Genomic DNA, 26170 nt, shown 5'->3' with positions numbered 1-26170 from the left:
CCAAAAAACCCCACAAAACCAAAAAAGCACCATTGCCAATCAGTGAAAAATTATCTTCGGGGGCTATGTACAATGCCTGCTTGAAAGTGTTTTTAGCATTTTGACCATGATGGAGGGTCTGTCCTGTTAATGTTGCAGTTTCAGTTAGGGACATGGGCATAAGGGCTGTGTAACTTCAAAATGCATGAAGAAGTTGTCCCTTTTCTGAAGAACTACTGTCCATTAAATAAAACAGGGTGATAATAGTGGACAAACTATGTCTAATATTTCTTTATGTTTTCATCATATTTGCAGTCAGCATCCACAAAGACACATTTAACTTACTGTTGCCTACAGTGTAGCATATTCCATCTTTCTCTGTGGAATTCTTCCTTCTTGGCTTCCACTTCTCAGTACCTCAAAGTTAATGCAAGGTTGTTGACCAAATACTCTGCCATTACACTGAGACAATACAAAGAAACTTCAACTAAATCAATGGAAATCTCGTAAAGTTATCCCAGTTTCATTCCCTGTCAGTGAACTTACTAATTTAATACATTTTAAACATTTTATTTGTGAACATCTTTGATAAAATATCGTGTGACACTGAACATTCAGTAAACCTGAGGAAACAGCCTCACCTTGCACCAGGCAAGGTTTAGATTAGAAATTAGAAAAAATCTTTTGGCAGAAAGGGTTGTAAAGCTTTGGTATAGACTGCCAAGGGCAGGGGCGGAGTCACAGTTCCTGGAAGTGTTCAAAAAAACATGCATATGGCACCCAAGGGCATGGTTTAGTGGGGAACATGGTGGTGGTGCTGCGTTGAAAGCTGGATTTGATGATCTTACAGGTCTTTTCCAAATTTAACAATTGCATGACAGAATGATTGCAGCCTCTGCCCTGAAAAAAGAGTGGAAATCAATTGGATATGCAAGTTCAGATTAGTATATATTGAGACATAAAAAATTATGGTTACTTGCTTTTCAGGAAGATTCTCAGGATTATCTGAATTTAACTTCACAACAAACTCTCTGAATGTCTCTGTGAATCTGTATTGAAGAGTCCTGTTTAATACAAGACATTTGATGAGATGAGTCTCTGTCTGCTCAGTTCTGAGAACTGCAACACTTCACTAACTGTTTAGAAGGCATGGCAAGAAATAAAATCAATTAATGTAAAACAACAATTTTTTGCAATTTAATAGAGTTTAATATAAATATATCTTTCAGAGCTGCCAAGGTGTCTCTAAGTACTTGTTGTTATAGGCAGTTTACGACATTTTTATTCAGGACTGAAGGGAAGGTGTTAGATGTGTGAAATTCTTTCCCTAGCTCTAGTGCTGAGTTGTCTTTTAATTTCAGTGCATCAGTCTGTAAAGTGGCAACCCATGATAATTTACTTCTCAGGAATTCTGTAAGATTTCATAAATATTTTTAAGAGTTTTGAGATGCTTGGATGAAGTGTATGATAAAGTGAAATTGAAAAGATGTGCAGAGTTCAAGTGTGCTTCTGGTGTTGTGACTGCTGTGTTTGGCTTAGGTTGCCCAATATTCTGCCTGGCTTGTGTGCTGGAACCCACAGCAACGAAAATACCCTCTTCAGTTTAGTGTCCAGTGTCTGCATGCTTCCCTTCCCAAGATAATGCAGATTGTGTATAGAAATAACATTTTCTTGCTTGTGAGCAGAATCCTTGTATGACTGAGGAAAACAGGGAGTGATGGGAACATTTGTGAACAGAACACTGGTAATGAGTAAAAGTGCAAAATCTCTGACCTCCTGCAGAAGCTCTACTACATCTACTACTGCCTGTGTAGCCTTGGGAATATTCTTCATGGTTTTAACTTTCAACTCCTCTTACATTAAATGGAGATCAGCTTTTTTGAGTGCTCTTGTTTGGTTTGTTTGGGTTGGTTTGTGTGTTTTTATATTTAGATGTCCCAGCTTTGTATTCTTCCCAAATGGTGTTTTCCATGATTGAAGCTATGGTCCTCTTGTGTACTTCAGGATGCTGCCTCAATATAGAAAAATCCTTGTTTTTCCAGGTTCTTTCATGACAACAGAACATAAGGGACCTACCTGAGAAGGCAGTGCCAATATTTGTATGTTGTACCTGAAGATACCTGAAGGTATTCTGCTTTGAATTTTTTTTAACCTCTTTTCCCTGCTTGAACAATTTAACTTGATGCCAACTTCGTAATACAATTCATCTTTTAGCTCCAGATAGATTTATTCTTGAGTGCTTAGAGTGTGATCTTTAAGCACTCTGAATAACAGACCTGGGAAATGCAGTTAGAGTGGTTCTGTCACTAAAAGTGAAATTGTGAATAATACGTTGCTCTTGGCACATAAAAGACCCATGTCCAGTGATATTTGTGTTTGAAGTATTACTGTGAGCTGATAATTGGAATGCTGGTCTCCTCTAGAAGGAGATGCTTCACATTTGTAACCCAATATTCTCATTCTAAGGGCTTAATATTTTAAGAGTTTTGAGCTGTATTAGATTAAATATTTTTTGGAGGATGCAAACCTTATTGTGATTCCATCCCTATAAAGTACTCTGAAATTTCTTTCTCATTTTATGCCACTGTTTAGTCATTTTTCAGACCATAACACACTGATTTTTTTTTTTTTTAAGTTGATGGCATACTTAGAGCAATTAAGTTTAGCATGGCATAAAGCATGTTAAAATTTGCTTGGCATTGGACCTCAAAGGTAGTTTTAAAGAAATTGCTGTATTGCCACGTGTTAGTGGTGGCCTGTTCTTTACAGTCCTCCAGGGACTAGTAATAAGTTCAATTCTACCCATATATTTTATGAAAATTTTGCTTGTTTTGTCTGGGGTGGTTAATTTTCTTCCCAATGGCTGGGGTGGGCTTTGCTTTTTTAAACTGTCTTTATCTCAACCCATGAGTTTTGTAGCTTTTACACTCCCGATTCTCTCTCTGATCCCACTGGTGGGGGAGTGAGCAAGGGACTGCGAGGGGCTTGGCTGCTGGTTGGGCTAAACCACTGCAATAACATAACCTGAAATTGTAAATTTTGTAGTATTCGAACATAACTCCACTTTCATGGAGTACCAAAAATTGCTCAAAAGCTTGGAGAGTTTTATAATATTGGTGCAGTTAGATGTATAAGCCATAGATCGAGTGGGAAAGTATCTGATACTGGAAAGGTCATTGAACCAACAGAAGCATCTTAATATCCAGAAACTCAACAGCTGGACAAGTCATGGGAAGGATACAACAGAGCTTTTGATTAGCCCAAGAAAAATTGAATGCTCTCAGTTTAGGATCATTGTGAATCAAGAGCAAGAGATTTTCTTAAGAGATTCCACCATCCTACTATAACATGTTGAGGTTGGTGCTGAATTTGGACTGACTCCAACACCTATATTAATCAGCTATTAATAATTCAGTGTCTGCTTGGAACTCCTGCATAAAAAGAAGACCAAAAAGATTATGTAGTATGTTCCTAAATCAATCTTATTTTTAATGGGTTCATATCAACGTATCTGTTTCAAGGATTACACTGATTTGAACCACTTCAAGACTTAAATTACTACTTTTTTCATTTTAACCAATTTCAGTAAGAAAACTTGCCTATTGGAAAGTTCTAGAATTCATGACAGAAAGTTCTATATTGACCAATTTCAAAGCACGTACCAGTGATTCTTTAAGGTTTTTATTAAAGCCAGCACCAAACTTTAAAATCACAGTTGTACCATCAATGCAATGCAACCCAGCACACACAGAGTGTTTTTTATTCTTCATGAAAGATTTCCTAACATGTTGTAGATCTTAGTTTTTGCATATTCCATTAATGAAGCAGCTCCAGGTATGAAGTGCAGCACTTTTGCTTCAGAGTATCCATCTGTTATGGCGTGGCCATCGTGACGGTGACTCATTCTGGGTGGATGAAGTCTGCAAGCGCTGGGATTCTTGTGATCTTTCATCTGCACGACATTTCATTCTTTTATGGAACCCTACCAAGTGTCTGGAGCACAGCAGTACTTGGATGCCTGTATTGTTTTCAAAGAAACTCACAGATTTGCAGAACCTCAGGCACATTTTACAATCCTGCTTTCCCTCTGGATTTGTGGGAGGACTGAGAAAAATGTTGAAACTATCCCTCCTTCACACAGAATCACACTCTTCTGTTTCTGCAGAACAAGCCTCTTGCATATGTTTCCGATATGATTTTACTTCTTCACCCATGAGCTACAATTTTGTTAAAACTCTACTTTCCTTTTATCCTGGTGCTAAATGTCATCCAGGATTCCAGAATTTTAAACCATGGGAATGGTAAATGGAGCTGTACAGGGGGGACTAATTCTGATGTCTTAAAGTGGTTTTATGGTCTATGAGTAATTACATACCTTGTTGAAACCAGTAGGCTTGAAAATCAACTGTCAGGAGCTCTGTGCCCTGGCACATTTTACCATTCCAACCTTCTGATTTATCACCAAATCAATGTTTTGCTCACTGAGGCTTATGCTATTTGGTGAAACTTTGAGCCTGATAAGCTACTATCAGGTGCAACCCTGCTATGAGCTGCTAAGGTCAGGTTCCACTTTTCTGGTCACTTAATGCCCAGTGTTTGAATGAAAAAAGTATCTATCAGGTCTTGGACTCATGGATTTCAGTGTAATGTAAGAAAAGTACTTGAAGGTAATTTTTCTATTGCTAGACAGGCAAGCAGGTACCAAAATACCACAGAGTAAAATTTTCAAGCTGAGCTTAGTTGGTTAACTATGGTAAAATCCAATCTTTTTCTGTTCCCCTGCAGGTTTTCGTCATTTTAAAATTTTCTTCATTAAGGAACAGTTTAAAAATACCAAATAGTTTCAGTTCTGTCAATTCACTCTGATAAGAACAGGTCTAGTATTTAAAGGAGAACAGTGTCACTTCCCATGGAACTCTTTCTACATTTTGTGCACAAAATGTAAAAGGTAAAGTTAAAAAGGAAGGTTCACCTGCAAGTTTTAGGTTGGACCATAAATACTTGGTAGATTATACCCAAATCTGAAATAGCAGGTTTTTGTAACAGGCATAAGGCAATGCTACCTAAGAAGCTTTGTGTAGCTTCCAAGGAAAAATGAGGACAGCAGGTCCTTAAATTACAGTAGTGAATACTCTACAAAGCAGGAAAAAAGGCTGCATTAATATCTAGTTTGTCAAATACCCTTTTCCTTGGTCATTTTCCATTGCAAAGCAGGAGGGAAATGTCTCTTTCTTCTACCCTGTAATTTAGCTGGTTTAAAAAGGGTTCAGCTTCAAGATTAGGCACCTAAACCAGTTGCCAGTGAGGGCATGTCTACCAGTTTAGGCTAAGTTTGTACTGTAGTAGCAGGAGATAAAATCAACGCAGTCAGTGCAGGTATTCAGGTCTCTCACAACAGAATCTATTGTGAACTCTGGAGCTTTTTAGATTCCACTGACTGATCTCTGGTGACCTGTGACAGGATCTGAGGGAACAGCTGGAACTGTGTCAGCAGAGGTTGATGTGGGATGTCAGGAAAATCGTCTTTCCCCAGAGGGTTCTGGGGCACCGCCCAGGCTCCCCAGGGAATGGGCACAGCCCTGAGGCTGCCAGAGCTCCAGGAGTGCTTGGACAATGCTCTCAGGCACAGGGTGGGATTGTTGGGGTGTCTGTGCAGGGCCAGATGTTGGACTAGATGATCTTGATTGGTCCCTTCTATCTCAGAATATTCCGTGAATCTGTGACTTTAATTCAGTTGCCCAACCACACATTCCCTAGGAAAAACCCCTGAGATGTCCAGGCCAATATCCAATTTCTGGTCAAGAGGGACATGAGTCTTTTCCAGATGCTGCATCTTGTCTGCCAACCCCACCACCAAGCTAAGTTTTGAGCATGTTTGTCTGTGAGCTGAACCTCACCCTTTGTTTCCTTAACTCAGCGTTTATGTAAATCTTTTTGTTGCTCTACATTAGGGAACTTTGAAACTTCAGAAAACGTATTTCAAATTGTGATGTAACATGGGAAAAAGTGGGATAAAGGAAAGATGTATATTCTTTCAAAATACTCCTTGTCTTTGTATGAGATAAGAAATAATGTTTAGAGGATGCCATTAAAATGGCAAATATAGCCCTGTGTGCAAAACCAAGTCAATACTGACAAAAAATATAAAACTAGTATTGCTTATAGATAAAGTAGTAAAGAATGAGCATTGCTGAATGAAAAAGGTTCAGAAAGAGAAGAAGCTATAGTTGCTCTGGGAAAGCAGCCTATCAGTAATAAATGAATAAATACATAAAACATCCAAGCATTTAACTCAGCAAATGAAGGTTAAGAGAGGACTTGCGGATGTTCTATGTAAATTCATCCTCTGAGACTTCTGAAAGTAAAGGGCACTTTAGTCCATCAGGAAAAAAAGAAGTATAAGAAACTGTAAAATGCACAAGTTTAACAATTAGTATCATTAGTCATTAGAACAACAACTCTATCATTTATCTTTGGATTGAAAATTTATGACTTCCTAAAAGACATTCTAGGTCAAGTACAAGTTTTTAATTTTGATGTAGCAATAGCTCGGAGAAATTTTCTAGTAAAATATTCAAAATATGGAGTTAATGAAGTGGCTAAACTGTGATGGTTTACAGATAAAAGGGGGAGAAAAGATACTTTTATTGTCAAATAATCAGATGATCTCATCTGCCTGCATCAACACATGACAGAAGTATGCATTAGCGAGATTTTTGAGAACTAGATAAGATTTTACTTATTGCCAAGAGCTATTCTTTCCTTGCTTTCCTGAGTTCATTTGTTAAAATTATTTTTTAATCAAAATTTTCTACATGGAATCTGTATTTGCTTGAAAAAAATCTAAATGGTTGAGTAGCCCTTTAGTGTTTCGATTTAAAGCCAATTGAGAAAAAAAAAGATAAACAGTGACTTACCCACTTATCAGACTTGAAATTGCACGTCAATTAGATATATTTCTGGCTTTGAAATAATTTTGGGCCAAAAGAAGGTGAGAATATAGTAATAGATGGTGTATATTACTACAACATAGTATTTTTGCTATTTGCATATGCACATTGACTACCAATGTATGACTTTGGTTATTAACATTGGCAGCAGCCAATTTACTGTTTTAATGTATTATTTCATAAAACCGCAGTCAATTTGTACGTTAAAAAATTGGGTGAATGGCACCAATTTTTTATGTACTGCAAGACTATTCTTATCAATTTTCACCTTCTACTTTGCAATTCAGTGTAGGTAAATGCAAGAAAGAAAGAATTAGGTAATGCACTTTATCTATTTTTTTAATTCCTGTGTACAATAAATCACACATAGTGAAGCATCTTCCTAAAGAGATAATGAAAATTGGAATTAAGAAGTATGAAGTGCCTCTTTGGAGATGAAATGAGAATAGCTGGAAAAATAGTGATTCATTAGTGTAATCCATAAGGGAAAGTGGAACAAGAGGGGGGAAAACCATCTCAACATCCTCTTCTGATATGAGAATTATAAAAAATTCTACTAACTAATGGTGGTTTGTGGGACAGATGGATGAAATTCACTTACTATATTTCTTGCAATTATTAAATGTCACAGGCATATATAAATAGTATGTATTTATTTTCCCTCCTGCTCTCTTTCCCTCATTCATAAGCTCCAGCCCACCTCCAGTTTTGACTATCTGAAACCAAAACTGTAATCCTGAAGTTCAGCTGCCACTTTACCCCAGATGCTCTTAAAACTCTTTTTTTTCAATGGTATTTCCCCAAGCCTCTGAAGTTCTGTTTTTTTGGTATGACCAGATCCTCAAAAGACCTTGTGTCAACAAAAATGTAGATGTGAACATCCCACCTCTGGGATACTGTCCTGCTGTAGGAAATACAACTTCTGGCATTATTTTCCCTTTTGTGTTTGAGTGTGGATTAAAAGAGAAACACTGGATTAATAGTCATGGATCAATTTCAATACCAGCTGGAGAGGGTATGGACTCCCTTTGCTACACCTATACTTGAATCTATCTTCCTTTTCACTCTTTGTTTCTGGTGAGCATCTCACTCTGTAGGAAGTATTTAAACCTTTTCAGGAACCACAATTAAATGTTCATTCATGCCCCCATAGACCTTAGCTGGCTGGGTAAGTGATCACAGAGAAAGAGCAGCTTCATCCCCCAAGGGTGAGAGCTCTGGTTCCCCTGGAGCAGAGTGGGTGGATATCTTAACCCCACAGGTGAATATCTTAGCAGATTGAAGAGGAAAGCTTCTGTTCACACAATCTTCACTTATTCCATGAGGGGCGGAGAAGGTTCAATGAGAGGGGTGGGAAGTCTCCTATTTCCCTGTACAATAGTTGCAAGCCACTCACTTTTTAAAGCTTTTCTTTACAATGAGATTTTTCTCACCACTTCCTTCTATTTCTTTTCTTTAAAAGAAAAGCACATCTGCTGCTGTGATATTGAAAGGTAGATCACAAAGACCTTCCTCCAGTAAATGGTTTGTGCTATTGGCACCTAGTGACAAAAAAAAATTATTCTATTTGAATACCAAAGTCCTGGAGAGTGATTAGATTTAAAAGGTAACCTATTTCCAGTGCAGGACCTAAATTAACCAAGTTGTAGATCTGACAGCCAAAGAATTAGGCAGAAAAACCTAAAAAAAATTAAGTTTTCACTTACAGTCTAATAAAGTGTAACTTGAATTGTCTGACTGTTTTTATGTAGCCAGAGAATGGTTTTCTGGAAACTGAGGGGAAAAAAAAACCAACAAAACTAAAGACAATCAAAGAAAAAAGAGCAGGGATATGACAGTCCAAACCACAAGAAGTGAGAAAATAAGGCTGACAAAGGTGATTTAGAAAGTGCCTCTATTTCAACAGAGAAATTCTTTCGACAGTTAGAATTAGGAGTCTATAACAAATTAGTAACTAGAAAAGAAAGTGAAGAAGGAAACTGAAGGAAGCAGGTTCTGGCCTAATAACATCAAGAAGCAGCACCAGGACCTACAGTCCCCTGTTGTGAGGCCTAATGTTTGAAGTATCTCGCTTAATTATAGCTCTACTAATTTGTGATAGTTGTTAAATAAATTTACTGTATCCTGTAGTTTTTGATAATGAAATACTAGTGAAATGGCATGAGGCTTTATTTTTGCTTCAGAGTCTCACAGTAAGCCAGAGCAGGCATTTGGCCACATGGCTGAGGATGCCCTGCTTGCTTTTGTTTAAGCTCTGCTTGGTGAACACATCAAAGTGCTTCCCTCAATTGGCAGCCCAAGCAGATTCCTCATGTGGGTAATGAAGGTGAAGTCCCCTAAAATTAAGGCTTCTAATATTGAGCATGATGGTACATAAACCCTCCTCTGCATCTGAGATTTCATTCTCCAAAACAAGAACTGCTTCGCAGTAGTTGTACTAATTTTGGAGTCACTTTGGATACACCCTGGAGTCACAACTGATAGCAGGATTTGATTGCCAATAGCATAGACTTAACTGTAGGCGTTATGAATGGGGAAGTACAATTAGGTTGTGGAGAAGAATTGTGCCCCCTGGTATCTCCTCATTTTAAACCAGATTCATTTAAAATGAAGCTATGCCTCATTGTTCTTTAGATAGTCTCAAGAGGCTCTGGCAGCTGGATTAAGCAGAAATTCTTCCTGATAGTAACACAGTGATCAAAGCACTCTGGAATGGCTGCATGCTTACCAAATGTATTTCTACAAAGCATTATGTATGTATTTTACAACCAGAATAAATGTGCTGGCAACTGAAAACTGGAAGCTTGTTACTAGAAATTATTTTTGCAAACTGTACTTACCCAGCAGCAATAACACATTTTAGCATCTGCTGTTACCTTCCTGAAGCGTATGGATTTATCTATTACTAGGAACTTAATAAGCCCAGTGCCTTGATCAGCTGCTTTCCAAATCGCTTTATCATAGGAGGAATTGTTTAGGGAATTGCAGCCATGGTGTGTCATAATGTATTTAGCAAATGACAAATGCAAACACGTTGAAATGTATCTGCAGAGAAGGAAAAAATGCATTTCCTGGGCGGGATACTCTTTGGACTGTGGAAACAGTCTAAAATCAAATAAAGACCTAGAATGTATCCTGTAGAAAACCCCACCAAAATCACTGTCTGTGGAAGCAGATGAAGTAAATGATGGTTATAAAATATGTCCTGGGTTCATCAATATACTGCAACTGTTTCACTGTGAGGGCAAGAAGCAGCAATCACAGTTAAATCAGTCTCATGGCTGATTTGCATTGTTTGACTGAGACAAAGCATCTCAAGCAGCAGAGTACTCCTTAAAAGTTCATATCTCTGCAGTGCCTTTCTCCTTGTTTTGTGTTGTCCATCACAGAAGTCCCAGTTTTGCTCTTTCATAAATTATTCTCAATACCAATGAACAAAGGCAAACAGAATCCACTTGATTCTTAAGCTGATCATTAGTAGTTCTTCTCTAAGAAAGACTTTCTGGGATTTTGGACTTAGATGCTCCTCAATGGTGCCCTAGTGCCACGTTTAGATAAGCCTTAAAAGTGTTTTGTTTTAAGGTGGTCTTGGTTCTCATGTTCTTGCATCCTATTCCTGCCCCTTGTTGTGTTGTTTCTCATGTGTTTTAGAACTGTCTGTTTTCTTCACCTCTCCTATGCTTTATCAGCCATTTTAAATGGCTATATCAGTAACAAGCAGAGATAATTTCATCTAGAGACGTTATCACATCCTCTGTGGAATATTAGCTCATTTTATATTTCATCCACTTGCTGCAGACTTTAATATAATTTATGTTATCCCTGAGTCACTTAAATGCAGATAAAAACATTCTGCATCATAAAGTCATCTTCTCCTCATGTCCTTGTTTGGCAGCTCCTTTGGGGTGGGCATGGCAAAGACTCCTCCCTCTGACTATACAAAGAGTGCCTGCAATGCTTTCGAGGAATCTCCTCAAAGATAATTTTCACAAAGAGTTGGTAGAGAAGGCACGCATTTTCACTTTCTGTCTTCCATTGCTGCCTGTTTTCTACAAACTTCCAACTTCAGCTTCCAAATCTTGAAAATCTACTGCAATCTTAGGGCAGCGATTCTATTCTGTTTTCTGTAAGGCCCTGACTGTACCTTACATCAGAACTGTGTCCTCTTAGCATTTCCTGCTCATGGCAGTGATTCTGACATCCAGAGTTACAATGAGAATACTGTGGAGGCCTTTTCAAGATGGAAGGAAGGAGGACTGGCCTCTAAACCTTGACCAGTCCAGCTGCTGATTTCATGACCAGTCCTGTTGGTTTGGAATAGTCATCAGAGGCGTAGATTGTTCAAATAGGAGAAAAAAGATCGGCGCCAATCTGCTCAGTTTGCCCAGTGTGGTTGGGCTTTTGTCCCTCTGTTCTGTGTGATTCTGGGAGAAAAGTCAATGACTTGTATGACTGTGCTGAAATATCTATCAGCCAAGGCAGAGCAAATGGGTGTCATTGCATAAACTCCTAAAAAGTAACAGGATACAAGTCTGCCTATGAATTACAGAATAATGACATATGTAATAATAAAAGTTGACTGCAGTCCTGCAAGGATAGCTGTGAAGCAGCAGCTGTAGCATCTTATGCACACACTCATAGTAGAAGAGTGAGGCTGTGGCTCTTAAGTCCAAGCTGACATAACTTCCAAATATTTACCAGGAAGTCTGTGGTAGCATTTCATTAAAAGAGTGTTGTGTTGTCCTTCTAGATAGAGCATTTAACTGTTATTTCAATTCCCTACGCAGCCACAGTTGCTGCTGATTTATGAAGACCAACTTGACTTCCTTTGTATAAGTAATTAGCAATCTGTTCCTAGATTACTGGATTTATACTTCACAGAGTTTATATTTCCAAATCACCTTTTCCTTGGAAGATGTCAGTCTATTGTAACTCTTTTAGCTGACTGTAACTGTGGTATCTGACCTTTCACCCTTCCAAGTCTCTCCCTCACTGATGAGGAATGAGTGGTGTGTGATGCTGGTGCTGGCTGGGGTTTCATCACAACACAGATTTAGGACATGTAGCAGGAAGAAGTCAAATGTCTCAGGAGGCAGGTGCAAAGCAAAGCTCTCTGTGCAATGTGTTAAGTGTTCTAATGAACTTGAATCTGCATTAATCCTCACTAGCTTTTAAGTTCCAATAGGCAAATGAGTGTGAAATTACCTGAAATCAGGTTTTAAATATCCCTTTTTCACCACTGTAATTTTGCAGGTCACAGGCTTTAGCCAAGGAAATTGAATCCTATAAAGCATTAAAGCAAGAAGACAAAGAAAAGATTTTTAATGGAACTATAAGGAAGTAGTGATAAGTATCAAATCAAAACTGTTTATCTGTCGGTCCTCAAAGACAGCAGGGGAGGCAAAAAAATAAAGACTCTATCTCTTAGATCTAGTGGTAGATTTAATTTAATTAGGAACAGACATCTTCAGTGAGACAGTGGGAATTAATGTCTGAGTGCAAAGAATCAGGTTGGGGAACAGAATTTTACGAGGATGAGTAACTGAGAGTTAGCCCATGACTACATCAGCTACAAGTGAAACAGAGTTGCAGGTTTACCCAGCTGATATAAAATAGGTTGTGATCCTTTGTCAAAGATAATGAATCTATCAACAATTTGATATGTCTTCAGGTATGCTTATTAAGAGTGACAAGTGGCTATTGTGGGCAGAATGACAGTACACACCTCAGTCTGTTTTTGCAGGAAATAATATTTAGATTATGTGAGAAATATACTTTAGTTCACGATACAATTTGATGATTCGCTGAAAACATTCACTTTTTAAAGAGATTGAAATCAAACCAGAAGGTAAAATGCTTCAGTTACTTAAATACCAATAGCATAAGGTGATTATTGTAGCAATAGGGCACTGGTCTCCATAAAATAACCTTTTGCCAGGAGCTGAGAAATCCAGCTCTGCCATCACCACTATGTGGGATGGAGCCCAGTGTTCCTGGAGATGGCTGAACACCAATCTGTCCACGGGGAGCAGTGAATTAATGCCTCGCTTTGCTTTTCTTGGAATATAAAAATAGATACGTTGGAATACATCTATATTGATTTTTACATTTGTCGTGTTCCTATTCAGCCAAGAAATGTAGCAATTGGAACCTCTGTTGACATTTACATGTTTAAAATGTTTTTCCTGTCAAAGTTAGCAGCCCAAATAGCTTGTGCAGTGCTACATTCACGAGGATATCACAGAGACTGCATCCCAACACCCTTTGACATTTAACTCAGTAGCAGAACCAGTGTAAACGACTCCTTCCCTTCTTAAATATGGGAATAATCCTGATAGCGTGTCTAATAAAAGGGAGGTTTCTCCAAAAAATGTTCTCTCCCATTCCCCATGATATAAATAATAAAATAAATATGGCATAATATTGCATTTCTGACTGTTTATTCTTTATGCTGAAAGTTCCCTCCACAGATAAGCCTGGTTATCTTTCATCAGTGGCCCTTGGAACTTTGGAATGAACTAGTTGTGAGTATGCACATTTTACATTTGGTGTGTAGAAAATCAGGCACTGAACTGATGAGGGAGGGAAGATGTGTATTTAGCTTGATTAAGAACCAGAACATATTTTCTCCACTTTCTGCTTTGTCTCAAGTTTTCAGTGTGACTTATGTACAGTTTTTTCTCCCTGTGCATGCCATACTTTATCGTCAAAAATGGGCAGAGTATGGCTTGATTTCTTTCACTCTTTAGTTATTTAAAATGTGGTGCCTTGTTACAGTATTTGCTGCAATGAAGCTCCAGTGTTAGTTTCTATCACTAGGTAAATTCCAAATATCATTTATCTGATGTGGGAAATGTGGCATAAAGTGGTGAATTATGTTCCCCTTCAGACCCCCACACTGGAACTACAGCTCTACTCTTCCTCCACCTTTGGTCCCTCTCCCAAAACCTTAAAAAGGTTTACCTTGGAAGCTGGCAGGAAGAGTAATATGAAGAATGGACTATTAGAGCTTCGAATTAGGGATAGCATTAAGCATATTGAATTCTTTTCTTTCATAGCAGCACATTAGTAAAGAGTCAATTATTAACTCTGCTACTTGATTTATTCCAACATTTTGAATGTATTAGAGGTCAATGTATTTAAGGGGTTTTTTTTTAAATTATTATTTCAAGTGGAAATTAGGTTCTCAGAGGGTAAGTAGATTATAACAGATCCCAGTTCCTGGGCCCATGCACTGCTATGTCAGTAGGATTTATTGTAACTCATACCTTCAGAGAATAAGAATTAAGTGTAATTTTCACTTTTAGTTAATGAGATTATGTGCTGTTCAATAGGTATTTTCAGTGTGATTTGATAGTGTATTCCTAGTGAGAGATTCAGGCTTTGGCTTTATCAGAATGGTTTCTTAATTTCTGATCACTTCTTTTTTGTGCTTTTCCAATTTGAGCTCACATTCCCATTTTGATATGCAAATTTATCATCAGATACAGTCTTAGTGCTTCACTTATAAGAATATTAAGCTGTGTAGGCTCAGTGAAAGCTCACTGAACAGCTGAATAAAGGCAGGGAGTTTGCAAAGTTTTATTTAAGAGTTAAAGAGGTGAATTGTATATTATCCCTGGAAATGTTCAAAAAACATTCAGAAGTGGTGATTAGAGCCATGAATTAGTGGTGGATTTGACAGTGTTGGGTTGATGGTTGGATTTGATGATCCTAGAGATCTTTTCCAACCTAAACAATTCCATGATTCTGTAATACTATGATTCTATATGTCATAAAAGGGAGTGGAATGAGACAGCACCACTTGCACTGTTGGGGCAAAACTCAATGTATAAACGATCCTCAGAGTATCTAGAACATTACAGAATTTGTTGTTTCTTAAATTAAACTTTTTTAACCTTATAGGACTTTTATTCTCCTGATTTCATTAAGATGTAATGATGAAAGAAGCTTGAATTAATTCAGTTTATTAACTGATTTACTATTTACTCAGAAACTGAACTAATATGCTTATTTATTGAACTGTTGTTTTCTTTTCTGAATTCAAGCAAATGCAAACCAAAGCAGTTAGAGAATTTGCTGCATCCACTGTCAGAACATGATATTCAGGCAGAAGAAGGGATCAGATTGTTCCTGTGTCAAGTTTAGGCATGAAGTGGGGAGAATGCAGCAGCAAAGAAAAATTACCTTTAGAGTTTTTTAATCTCTAAGTTAAGAGCCAGTCTTGCTTTGCCTTTGCCTTAAGTGTGAAATTATTGTCCTTACTGCCACTGAGGACCAAAGAAAGCTGCTTTCTAACTTAGGTGCAAATAATTTTTTGATAGATAATGCCCCTCTCTGTGTGAGTGGTAAACCTCATTCTGGTTATTTTTAGAAACAAAAGGTTTGTAAAAGATTTCTGGGTTCCTACTGTGGCAGTAGTAGGAACTGCTCCCCCCTTGGAGTAGTGGGTACAGAGAGAAGTGGAAAATGTCTGATAATAATGCCAGTTCTTCAAGAGACCTCAGCTGGAAATACTGATGAGCTGCTTTGTGTTTGTGCAAGGATGGTTTTTTGGGGGGAAAGAGGCAGATATTGAAGACATGGGTAGAAATAGTTTGGTTTTAATTTTTTTTTTTCCCTTTGACTGATGATTCCTCATGAAGGCTTTGGTATTGTGACATTTATGACCTTTGAACCACACCCCACAATGCACTATTTTTAAAAAAATGTTTATACTTTCAAGCAGAGACTTTCCCTGACAGTTTTCCCAGATACAGATGTGTTATTAAAAAAATAACCCAGATATTCTTGCAGAAGCATTCAGATTTCAACAGTCAGAAAAATGTTAGAACTGGAAATGTCTTCTCACTGGTTTGTTTTGTCCTAATACCTGTTTGGTCAGTGTCTGACAATCTTCATGATCCAAGAAACTACAGTATAGGAAGACTTAAAAATCTTCTACCCGTTGATTGATTTTAATGTATAAAGGAGAAATTGATTTTTTCACAGTTATAAATGCTTTACAGAAAACTGAAAAGGCCATTTTGAGAATCAGTATGAAATATTCTGACAATCTATAAGCTGGGTTTTTTTAATAGGTAAATATAGACCTGCCAAATAACGGGGGTTCTTTGTCTTCAATTATGATAAAAGTTCCAACACTGAAAATTAAAAATCAGGTTTATCTATTTTCCTGAATTAAAGAGAAGAGTAAGTAAATTACTGCAAATATATAGCAGAAAACAACTTCCTCATGATAGATTTAATTGAATTTGGTCTCTGGGGACACCAGTATCATATTGTCTCAGTTTAGGAAGGAATGAGGTCTTCCTTTGGAATTTCAGATCCTGCCTTTGCAATTTAACTTTGGCCCTAGTAGAGAATTGCATGAAATATCAGAATTTCAAAAAGCCTCCTTCTTTATCAGCTTGAACTGCCATTATCCTACAGTTACTTGAGGTAGTGCACTTTTGTGTACCATGGATTCTTGGAAGGGGAGAAGGAAATCTATTGATGGTGACACAAGAGGGAGGTTTCTCCTTGTGTTGGGTTTGAGCCCTACTAAAACTGTAGGCTAGATCCTCTTCTAGTGTTATCTAAAATTAACTTCAAAGAGAAATCTTAAATTGCATCAGGTAAGGATCTCCCTTCAGGATAAGAGTAGTATCTTACAAGCATCCAGGACACTTCGATTTAAATATTGCATTGTGCTGCAAATGGAAATTCCATCATGTAAGTGGGAGCGGAAAAAGAAAAGCCAGGTTGCTACTTGACAATTTTACAAATTATGTAGATGATTATTTGTTTCTGGGGAAGTTAATGTCAGGATTGTTTGGTGAATAAAGTGTTTTCTTATGTTGTTAGTGCCTTGTGTCACAGTTGTCAGCTCAAGAAAAGAGCTGGGGTAATGGTGGTGTTCTTATTATCAATACTTATTATTTATTAAGACTGTCACTGCAAGTGGTGCATAAAAAATACAAGGCAGGGCAGGTTTTTCCTGATAAGACTTGGAAGAATGCATTAAATAAATCCTGGATGAGCCAGAAATTGAAAATAAGAAAGGGAAATGGAAAAAGAGAGGTCAGGAATAGTCAATAAAATGGTTTATTCAGAGTCTAAGTAGTATATATGGACAGGTGAAGAAGCTTTACCTGGGCCTGAATGGGAGCTGATAAAATCCCAGGTGATGAAGAGGAGAAAGGAAGAAACAGCGATGCTAAACCAGGGTAGAGATGCTTCTTCACTATGTCCTGAATTGGCTGAGGTGTTACTACATGATTTCCTTATTAGCTACAAGCAACAACAAAAAATCATTGCTTAAGTTAACAGGATCAGAGAAAAAATAAAAATACTTCCACTGGTGTCTGATGGAAAAAAGAATTAGAGCCATAATTCATCTGCCTATTGGTGGTGTTTTAGCTTTTTTTTTATTGCTGTATTTCCTACAGATAATATTCAGACTGAACTCTTGGATTCATCAGCTGAAAACTTTTAGGAACCAAGTTTCCTGGAAGCACTGTTTGGAGTAATCATCAACTGTATTAACAGAACTCTTTCATAATGAATTCCTGCACCCCATATAATTTTGAGTTGATTTTCATGGAGAAATTGTTCTTGAAAAAGACTGTGAAATGAAAATCTTATTGTTATTCTGAAACAATTTCTGAATGATAATGGCTTTATTAAATAGGTTTAATGCAAATTAACTAAAATCAAGTATTCTTGAACCTGCGTGACTGTATAAAGCCATGTATGTGCAATTCTGAAAAAGCATTACTTGTCATATTCCTTAAGAAGATAAATCCTGTGTATAGAAGTATGACAGGGCATCAGAACAATTATAATTATTAGAATATCTTATCTATTGTCCTGGAAAAAAAAAAAAGCCAGTCGTTTAGAATATAATAATTACTTGTAACTGCACAATGGTCTGAAAATTTTGACTGTTGGGTTCCACTCCCCTCCCAGAGGTGGGAAGATGCTGCCAGAATTCAGGCTGTTTAGAGAAAGCAGGTTTAGAAGAGAGGGTTGGCCAGAGCATATTTGAAGGTGATTTTGAGTTCCTTTTGAAAAGGCCCCAGGGAAGCTTGCAGAGGACTTTAAATAATTCACGTGGCAAAAATACATCCAGAGAGCTTGAAGTCAATAAAGCCTCTAGCTCTTTATAGTACTTTATGACTGAGTCCTAGTAGATTAATTCAAGCTCTCAGATGCAAAGACACCATATTCTCAACGTGCTTGGGTGCAAATGTGAGATACCATATGGGACTTAGCCCCCAGAGGGAGGACACAATAAACCCACAGTCAAAAAGCTGAAATAAGAAGTGGGATTGGTTCCTTTATCATAAATAACACTTTTGCTCCACTGCATTTCATGAGCCTACATTTCTGATGTGAATAATTTTGAGTAGAAAAATTGGGATAGAGTAGAAATCTGTGTGGGATGGAAGATAAATTTAGGTCTGTAACGAGGGACAGTTTGAATTCTGAGCCCAGTGTATCAGCTGTTAAAGACATTTTTCTTTGCTGCTCAAAATGCAGAAGTTTCAAAATTTTTACCCCACAGTATTTCTTTCACTTTCTGTGGATATTATGTGTTTCTTAAAAGGAAAAATTCTGCAAGTAATGTAAAAAGCTTTAAACAGCACGAGTGGTTTCCTACAGCCTATATTCAAGGGAAATGAAGCCCAGCTCTGACCAAGCAGTTATTTTATATTAAAAATATAACACTTCAGCAGATGCAAGGAATGTACAAGATAAATCTGTTCACATAATTGAAAACAATTTCTCTTGTTTGGGTTAAAGTTAATATTGAGTTTTGTTCATTTTAACAAGCTTGTCCAAATTCACTAAGAAAAGATGGAAATTTCTGACTTTCTAATCAGAAGATATGGATCCAGTTTATCCATGGTTTCACCATTTTACCTGTAGCCCAATTAGAAACCCTGGATGTTTGAACATGGGTAAAAGGCTTTTTTCCTACCACTGGTTATGTGAGTCATCCAGTGACCTCCAAATTTTGGGAGGAAGGAAAAAACTTCACGACAGCATCATGAATTAGGGTATGGAAAATGTCATCGTTGCTTGTTGCTTACTTTGCTGTGTTCTGATAGAGAGTTTATTTAGAGATTGTTCTGGTTTGAAGCAGAGATGGAACCAGAAATGTATAAGGTGTGGTTTCCTGAAAAAACCAAAACACATCCAAAAAAACCAACCACCCCCAAAAAACCCCCAAAATGCAAATAAACACAGTGATTTGACCCCTACCCTTCTTGATTTGAGCCCTGGTCCCCCCAAAGGTAGCATCTTCTAGGAAGAAATTACAGAAAAGTTCCTTTTCAAAGGAATTCCCTTTTCTGGTATAGTGAAATAGCCTCAGTGCTGTTTCTTATACAGCTGGGAAGATTTGCTATCAAGTTAGCAAAGAAATATATGCTCAAACCTAAGCTGTCCAGCACAGAACCAGTGTCCTGCAGAACACAGTACTAGATGTTCCATAAAAAGATACCAGAATTTCACACTGGGCAGAAGTGTAATGATCTGTTCTTTACATTGTGTCTTCTGTTAGTCTCTAATATTAGTATTGTATATATATTGTATATATATTGTATTAATTATATATATCTCTCTCTATATATTTATATATATATAAATATTTATTATATATAATAATATATATATTTTATATATATTTAATATATATATAATAATTTATATACAATATATATTAATATATTGTATTAAAAATTAAACCTATCAGAACTTAGTAACATTAACTGCTATAACTCTACACAATTTTTCTAGTCTTGCTGGTGTCCAGTCTTACCAATGTCCAGTCTTTATTTCAGACTGTAAAACTGGAAGTGATTTTATTAGGCTGTCTCTGTGTGGGTTAGAGCTGAGGTGGGCTCCTCTCATGATTGTAGAAAGTCCTGTACTTTATCTTTCAAGTGACTGTTATCCATCACCCTCTTCATAAATCCTTTCAACAGTTAGAGTCCCTTTTAATAGTAGGAATTTTTTTTTTTCACCAGCTTTTACTATCCTTGTGTCTTGTGTGCTTGTTCACATTACTGACAGGGTAGAGAACGGAAAGTGTGAGAACAAGGAATGTAATTTCATTTCACTTCCCATTGAGCAGTGCCAGGGAGAGATTGGAAGTGAAAGAATCACAACTGCCAGAAGCCCCACAATCTTCTTCTGCCCTGAAACTTCAGTGTGAGTGCAGCATATTGATGGGTCAGGTCCTCAGCTCAGCTGCCAGCAGAGGGTACGAAAGCTGGGAGGTGGCATGTTCAGAAGTTGTCACTGGGACTGAGAGACTCCTCTGTCTGTTTGGCTCCATCCATCCACCCACCCTCCCAGCCACCCATTCCCATCTCCTTATGGTGCCAGCAGATGCTGGAGTGAGTCACAGCCTGTTTCCCCTTTGAAGGCACAGTTCTGTTAATGAAGGGATGCAGGGAGTGCTCTTGGCACAGAGGTCTTTATTGGCTGATGTAGGCAAAACCCATCTCAAAGCAGAATGAAGTGCAGATATCACTAAGAGCATCCACAAGTGGCACTTGCCACAGAGGAGAGAATGCTGGGGGAAGAGGATGGAGTTTGGTGCAAAGTTGGGAGGATATCAAGTCGATTTGTTCCCTTTTGGGTGTGACAGCAAACACCATGACTCAGGAACTGGCAGGATTGTGGGACTGAAAACAGGCTACCTTTGGCTCCATCTGTGTTGGACTCTGACACAGCATCTGGCACTGCTCCTCACAGTCTGGAAAGCTAGACTATTATGGGTAGAAAGACTAAAGTTAAAAATATCCAGGCTATCCATGAATTTCCCAGAAAACCTATTATCCTGCAGTATAGAGAGGAAAGGAGTCAGGAGATACCAAAAAAAGGAGTGTTTAAATGGCACCAGATGAATAGTTTGGACCAAGACTTATTAGGTCAAGTATAGAGAGAGTAGATTGTATAAATGTGGTAATTTAAATCTCTTTCTGGTCAAGAGACCTGTAAACAAATGAGACAGAGAAGGCTAAAACAGGCCAGGCCTTTCTGAATTCTCAGTCAGGAAATCTAAGCTGGAAATCCTTTTTGTGTGAAAAAGAACCCCAAATTGCCTGTCAAGAACAAGCCTGTGTGCATTGTTGCCAACACCATACTCAGAAAGGAAATCTGATGGAGCTGGTGATTGTTAAAAATCAGAATGCAAGGAAAATTGCTGCAGTCAGTATTAGATGCTCATAAATCACAGAGCACTGAGAATTACAGGACTCTAAATACTAATTCATTACAGTTGTATGTAATGAAATTGCTGGGCAGGAATTTATTGTAGACTCCCTATTCTCAATAAGGAATGACCTCAACTACATCAAAAACTGTGTCACACTGAGCAATTTTACCTAAGGAATTTTAATTTGACATAGTGACAAATCCCATTTAGATTTCAAAACATAAGAAATACAGCAAAATCTGTAGCAAGGGAACATCTTATATTCTCTGTAAAAAATTAATCACTAATTTAAAATACAGCAACTCTGCAACTAACCCACAATTACTGCCTGGTCAGGTTTGTTCTGTGCAAAGAATTTGTGGCCAACAAGAAAATGTGGGAATGCTACAAATGAAACCAAAGGAAGTGGGGAACTACAACAGGCATTATCATTAAAAACTATGATGCAGGACATTTTAAGACCAGATTTGCCTTTCCCCAAGTCTGGAGTTCATAGGAAGGGGAGGACTGCTTGTGTTTGTGAAGAAAATGAAGACAACTGATGGGGCAGCAGCTTCTGTCAGATGCAAATGAACTGCAAATGGTGGTGGCAAGGGCAGGTTATTGCTCAGTTTGGAAGGGGGAGAACCTGTCCAGGCAAAGCTTGAGAAGTGGAAGTGAGAAAACAGCTGGCACTGCTCATGTAGGGAGAGTGGAGAGTTGGTCACTAATGACAGGCACCTACTGAAACCACCCTAAACAGTGTGAAAACAAAAAATAGGCTGCAGATCCCTCATCCTGTGCCATCTACAGGCTGCCTATCCCTGCTGTAAAAGATGGTCGAGCTTTCCTGGACTTCAGGATGGAAAGAAAAATGGCAAATGTCAATAAATTAGCAAACCAAAGTAATGTATCATAAGCATTAAGGGAATTAGCCAAAGGGCCCTCCAAACCATGAATGTTTGTCAGTAACTAACTCTCAGTTCCAGAGCTTGGAAGATTACTAATTTCAGTATTGAAAAGGGCTAAAATGAATTCTATGGGGAAATATACTGCATCAATCAGTTGATTTATTCTAGATAAAGTAGCATAATTAGTAAAATATGGAGGCAGACACCAGCAGCAAAGAACTAGAAGAAAAAACCACATAAGATTAATGTCAGCATAGCTTCAAAGAAGTTTTTGTAAAAAAACAAGTTTTTGTAAAACAAGACGGAATTTCAGGTCTAGCCAAAAAGGTCTGTTTGTGAAAGAGAAACTTTGGCTTTCTCAGAGCATTTGATATATGACTGGCTGTCATTTGAATAAAAGAAATTTCCATACATAGAATGAACAAAGAACATTAGGTGGATTAATTACTTTGCAGCAGACAGATCTCAAATTCAATTCTTAATCAGGAGATGTCATTAAAAAAATTATTCTTCATGGGTTCCAGTCTTATATCCAACAACTTAGATCTCGTCAAACCATGAGTACAGCAGACAGACTGCTGGGGTATAAACAATGTTGGCATGACTTGAGATGCCTGGAAAAATGGTTACAGTTCACCAGAATATATTCTGATATATTTTGGATGTAGTGATATACTTGGGAATACAGAACTCAGTTTTTCCTGCAGGATAGGGAAGTCTCCTGGGGTGCAGGGATGTAGAGAAGATTTAAGAGTTGCCCCAAACAGTCTTCTCATTTTTCATTTCAACAACAGACTGCAAAAATTGATTTTTCAACAGACTGCAACAGCTCTCCTTCTGTGTTCTGTTTTGACTTTGTTTTGTTTTGTACTCAGGAGAAATTTTCAGTTATCAATGAGTTCTTGAGAACTTGGGGTTAACTATCCAGATAACATTTCAAACAGCTTTTGTTCATTGGATCTTTACATTATCTTGGCATTGAAAAATTCTCAAAAGGAACTTCTTTTCAAAATTAGTTCTCCCCCATTCCATTCTGTCGTGCTTTGTGGTGTTTTATTAAATTAGTTATCTGTGTGTAAGAGAGAGGAAGGGAAGACTGGCTTGAGAAGATTTTACAGCTAGGGAGAAGCCCCACTGAATTATTTTCCTGTGTTACTCTTTATGCAAAATGGGGCTGATGAAGAAACAACAATTTGGTAGCATCTTACAGCAGTCTATACCAACCATATTGAAGTAATGATCAGTCAAATTGCATAAATTATGCTTTTCTTTCCACAGACAGATGACTGCATTATTCCTTACCATGAATAAAAAATAACCTACAAACTCATGAAAAGAGAAAAGAATAGAAAAGAAAAGAGAAAAGAGAAAAAAGAGAAGAGAAGAAAAGAGAAGAAAAGAGAAGAAAAGAGAAGAAAAGAGAAGAAAAGAGAAGAAAAGAAAAAAGCCTGTATGTTGAGCAAAGAGAAATGATCCTGGCTGTCAGAAAAATCAAACAGGAGGCACCAAGCATAGCTAAATCCCAGGCAGATGTGAGAGCTTTTTGGCTGGCAGGTGAGCTTGACTCATACCTACTTCCTAATGGAAATGGTATTTATACTCCCATCAGTCCCTTCAGGTGTTCTGGTAGGCTTATTCCAATAATTCTACCATTATAATAAATTTGGTGAAATCCTATTGAGTCTCATCTTTCTTGCTGAGAGATGCAGAATGGGGTAGTTATTGCTGAATGGTGAACTACCAACTGGATTTCTGTTATACTTTAGAAGGAGTTTTTTTTCTCTGTTCCTGTATTTTCACATTAAGGCTGACAGGTATTCAGCTTGCAGACCTGTGGGAGTGAAATGGTTTTGTTTATGCCTTTAATCCATAAAGGATATCTAAACAGATATCCCAGTGGGAACACTACTACTGAGGTACCCTGAAAAGACACGAACTTCCAAAGGTGTTTTGCAGTTATAACCTGCCATTGCCACTTTTAATTGCTTCTGTTCAGCATTATGTGGAAGCTTCTCCAGTGAAACCACATCAAGACCTATGAAAATGGCAATTCTTTAAGCCTGTGCTCATCTAATAAAGCAATGCTGCTCTCATGCGGGCACAGATCTGAAGCACCTTTATTGATTGCAAGTGCTCCAAATTTAAACTTGGACACCTGGTCCTCATTTCACTGGAACACTAAAGGCCATTTCTCTTTTTAATTTCTTTTTGTTTGATGGATTTGGGTTTTTATCTGACTGATTTCAGTGGCAGTGGTTTACCTCACGCAGCAGGTAGCAGGTATCAATAGTAGAACAGAACCACTAAAAATCAGTGGAGCTTTGATTTCAAACCAAGTCTGTCAACACAGAAAACATACAATAGAAACAGGGAAAGAGAGAGAGAGAGAGAGAGAGAGAGAGAGAGAGAGAGAAAGAAAGAAAGAAAGAAAGAAAGAAAGAAAGAAAGAAAGAAAGAAAGAAAGAAAGAAAGAAAGAAAGAAAGAAAGAAAGAAAGAAAGAAAGAAAGAAAGAAAGAAAGAAAGAAAGAAAGAAAGGAAGGAAGGAAGGAAGGAAGGAAGGAAGGAAGGAAGGAAGGAAGGAAGGAAGGAAGGAAGGAAGGAAGGAAGGAAGGAAGGAAGGAAGGAAGGAAGGAAGGAAGGAAGGAAGGAAGGAAGGAAGGAAGGAAGGAAGGAAGAAAGAAAGAAAGAAAGAGAGAAAGAAAGGAAAAAGAAAGAAAGATAGAAAGAAAGAAAGAAAGAAAGAAAGAAAGAAAGAAAGAAAGAAAGAAAGAAAGAAAGAAAGAAAGAAAGAAAGAAAGAAAGAAAGAAAGAAAGAAAGAAAGAAAGAAAGAAAGAAAGAAAGAAAGAAAGAAAGAAAGAAAGAAAGAAAGAAAGAAAGAAAGAAAGAAAGAAAAAGGAAGGAAGGAAGGAAGCTGCTAAAAAGCTTAAATATTTGTTGATATTTACAAAAAAACTGGAGAGGGTAACGCTTCAATATTGTGTACAGTTTCACCCGATTTTGCCAATATCTTTGAGCTTAATTCAGTGCTTAACTCTATTTCTTTGACAGTACAATGCTGTAGGAAATAATGAGATTGCAACAGGTGAAATTGGATGTTTGTAGCAAGCAGTTTTTATCTTGTTCCTGTATTTCAAAATGACCAGTGTCAACGTACTGCACTTGTCTTTGCTACTCAATGCAGAATGCTAATTATGGATGCTGACTTATCTTTTCCTAACTATTTCTTTACTCAAAAATTGAAGCCAGTGCTAATTAGTCTGGCTGTATAAAAACAAGTTTCCAACTGGTTTGCTTACAGCTCCATTTACTCCCTGTGCAGAGAATTCTTTCTTGCCTTGATGTTAGCATGTGCATAAATGTGGCTTTGCTTCCAAATAATTGTTCTAATGGCAAAAATGTTCATTAATTCCCAGAGATTCCCTTGTGTGCAAAGCTCTGTATGTACAGTGCAAACATGGAAATGTGGCTGTGCCTACATTTAAGTGGATGTTTAGCTTTTTGCCTTTTTTTAAAATACTCAAACCTTGCTTAGGGAGACTTTGCTGGTTCAGTTTTTTATTCAGCTTCTTGCCAGAGGCAGATCAGGGCTGGAAGCTGTTTTTAAATATTTCTCCTGAGCATCCTGTTTTCAACAGGGTGAAGATTGAGCATGCTGAGGAAAACTTTCTTCTTCCCTTCTCCTCATCCTGTAAGGCTGGGGCAATATCAAGAGTCTTATTTTATTTATTCTTTAGAAAATTAAGTGGTGGACATGCCTGACCCACTTGATGGGTTTAGAAGCCTGAGAGGCAAAGCTGCTCTCTGAGACTGGTGCTGCAGCTCTCCTGCAGAAGATGCATACAGGAGACAGAGAAAGCATGAAAAGCAAGAGGAATTGGCTTTTCTGTAACCTCGTTCAGCCTCTGGGGGGACTCTGCACTGATGTCTCTGTTGACATTTCCATTGGTGGCCCCCAGGTTGGACTGTTCAATGTGTCACCTCAGGCAGATGAACTCCATCTGAACTCTCTCCTAATGCCTCTATTTCCTCCCACTTCACCATCTGGGAGGCAGCAGGAGTAGCAGTTCCCTCCCTGAACAAGGGTGAGGTGAAGGTGCAGCAGCACAAAGGGCACAGTGGGGTCAGTTGGGATTCCAG

General features: G+C 37.8%; 1 long non-coding RNA gene across 3 annotated transcripts in view; it reads left to right on the top strand.

Annotated features, from left to right (window-relative positions):
• The window catches only part of LOC138109188 (uncharacterized), a 132874-nt gene that overhangs the window by 69896 nt on the left and 36808 nt on the right, over positions 1-26170 (top strand). For all 3 annotated transcript variants that reach the window (XR_011150345.1, XR_011150343.1, XR_011150346.1), the window contains 3 exons: positions 2022-2105; positions 13388-13453; positions 23310-23585. This is a non-coding gene — a long non-coding RNA (uncharacterized lncRNA). The remainder of the gene's footprint in view (positions 1-2021; positions 2106-13387; positions 13454-23309; positions 23586-26170) is intronic.

The sequence above is a fragment of the Aphelocoma coerulescens genome, chromosome 4, assembly GCF_041296385.1.
Source record: "Aphelocoma coerulescens isolate FSJ_1873_10779 chromosome 4, UR_Acoe_1.0, whole genome shotgun sequence".
NCBI lineage: Eukaryota > Metazoa > Chordata > Aves > Passeriformes > Corvidae > Aphelocoma > Aphelocoma coerulescens.
Note: the sequence above shows the minus strand (reverse complement) of the source record. Positions and strands in the feature narration are given on the sequence as shown.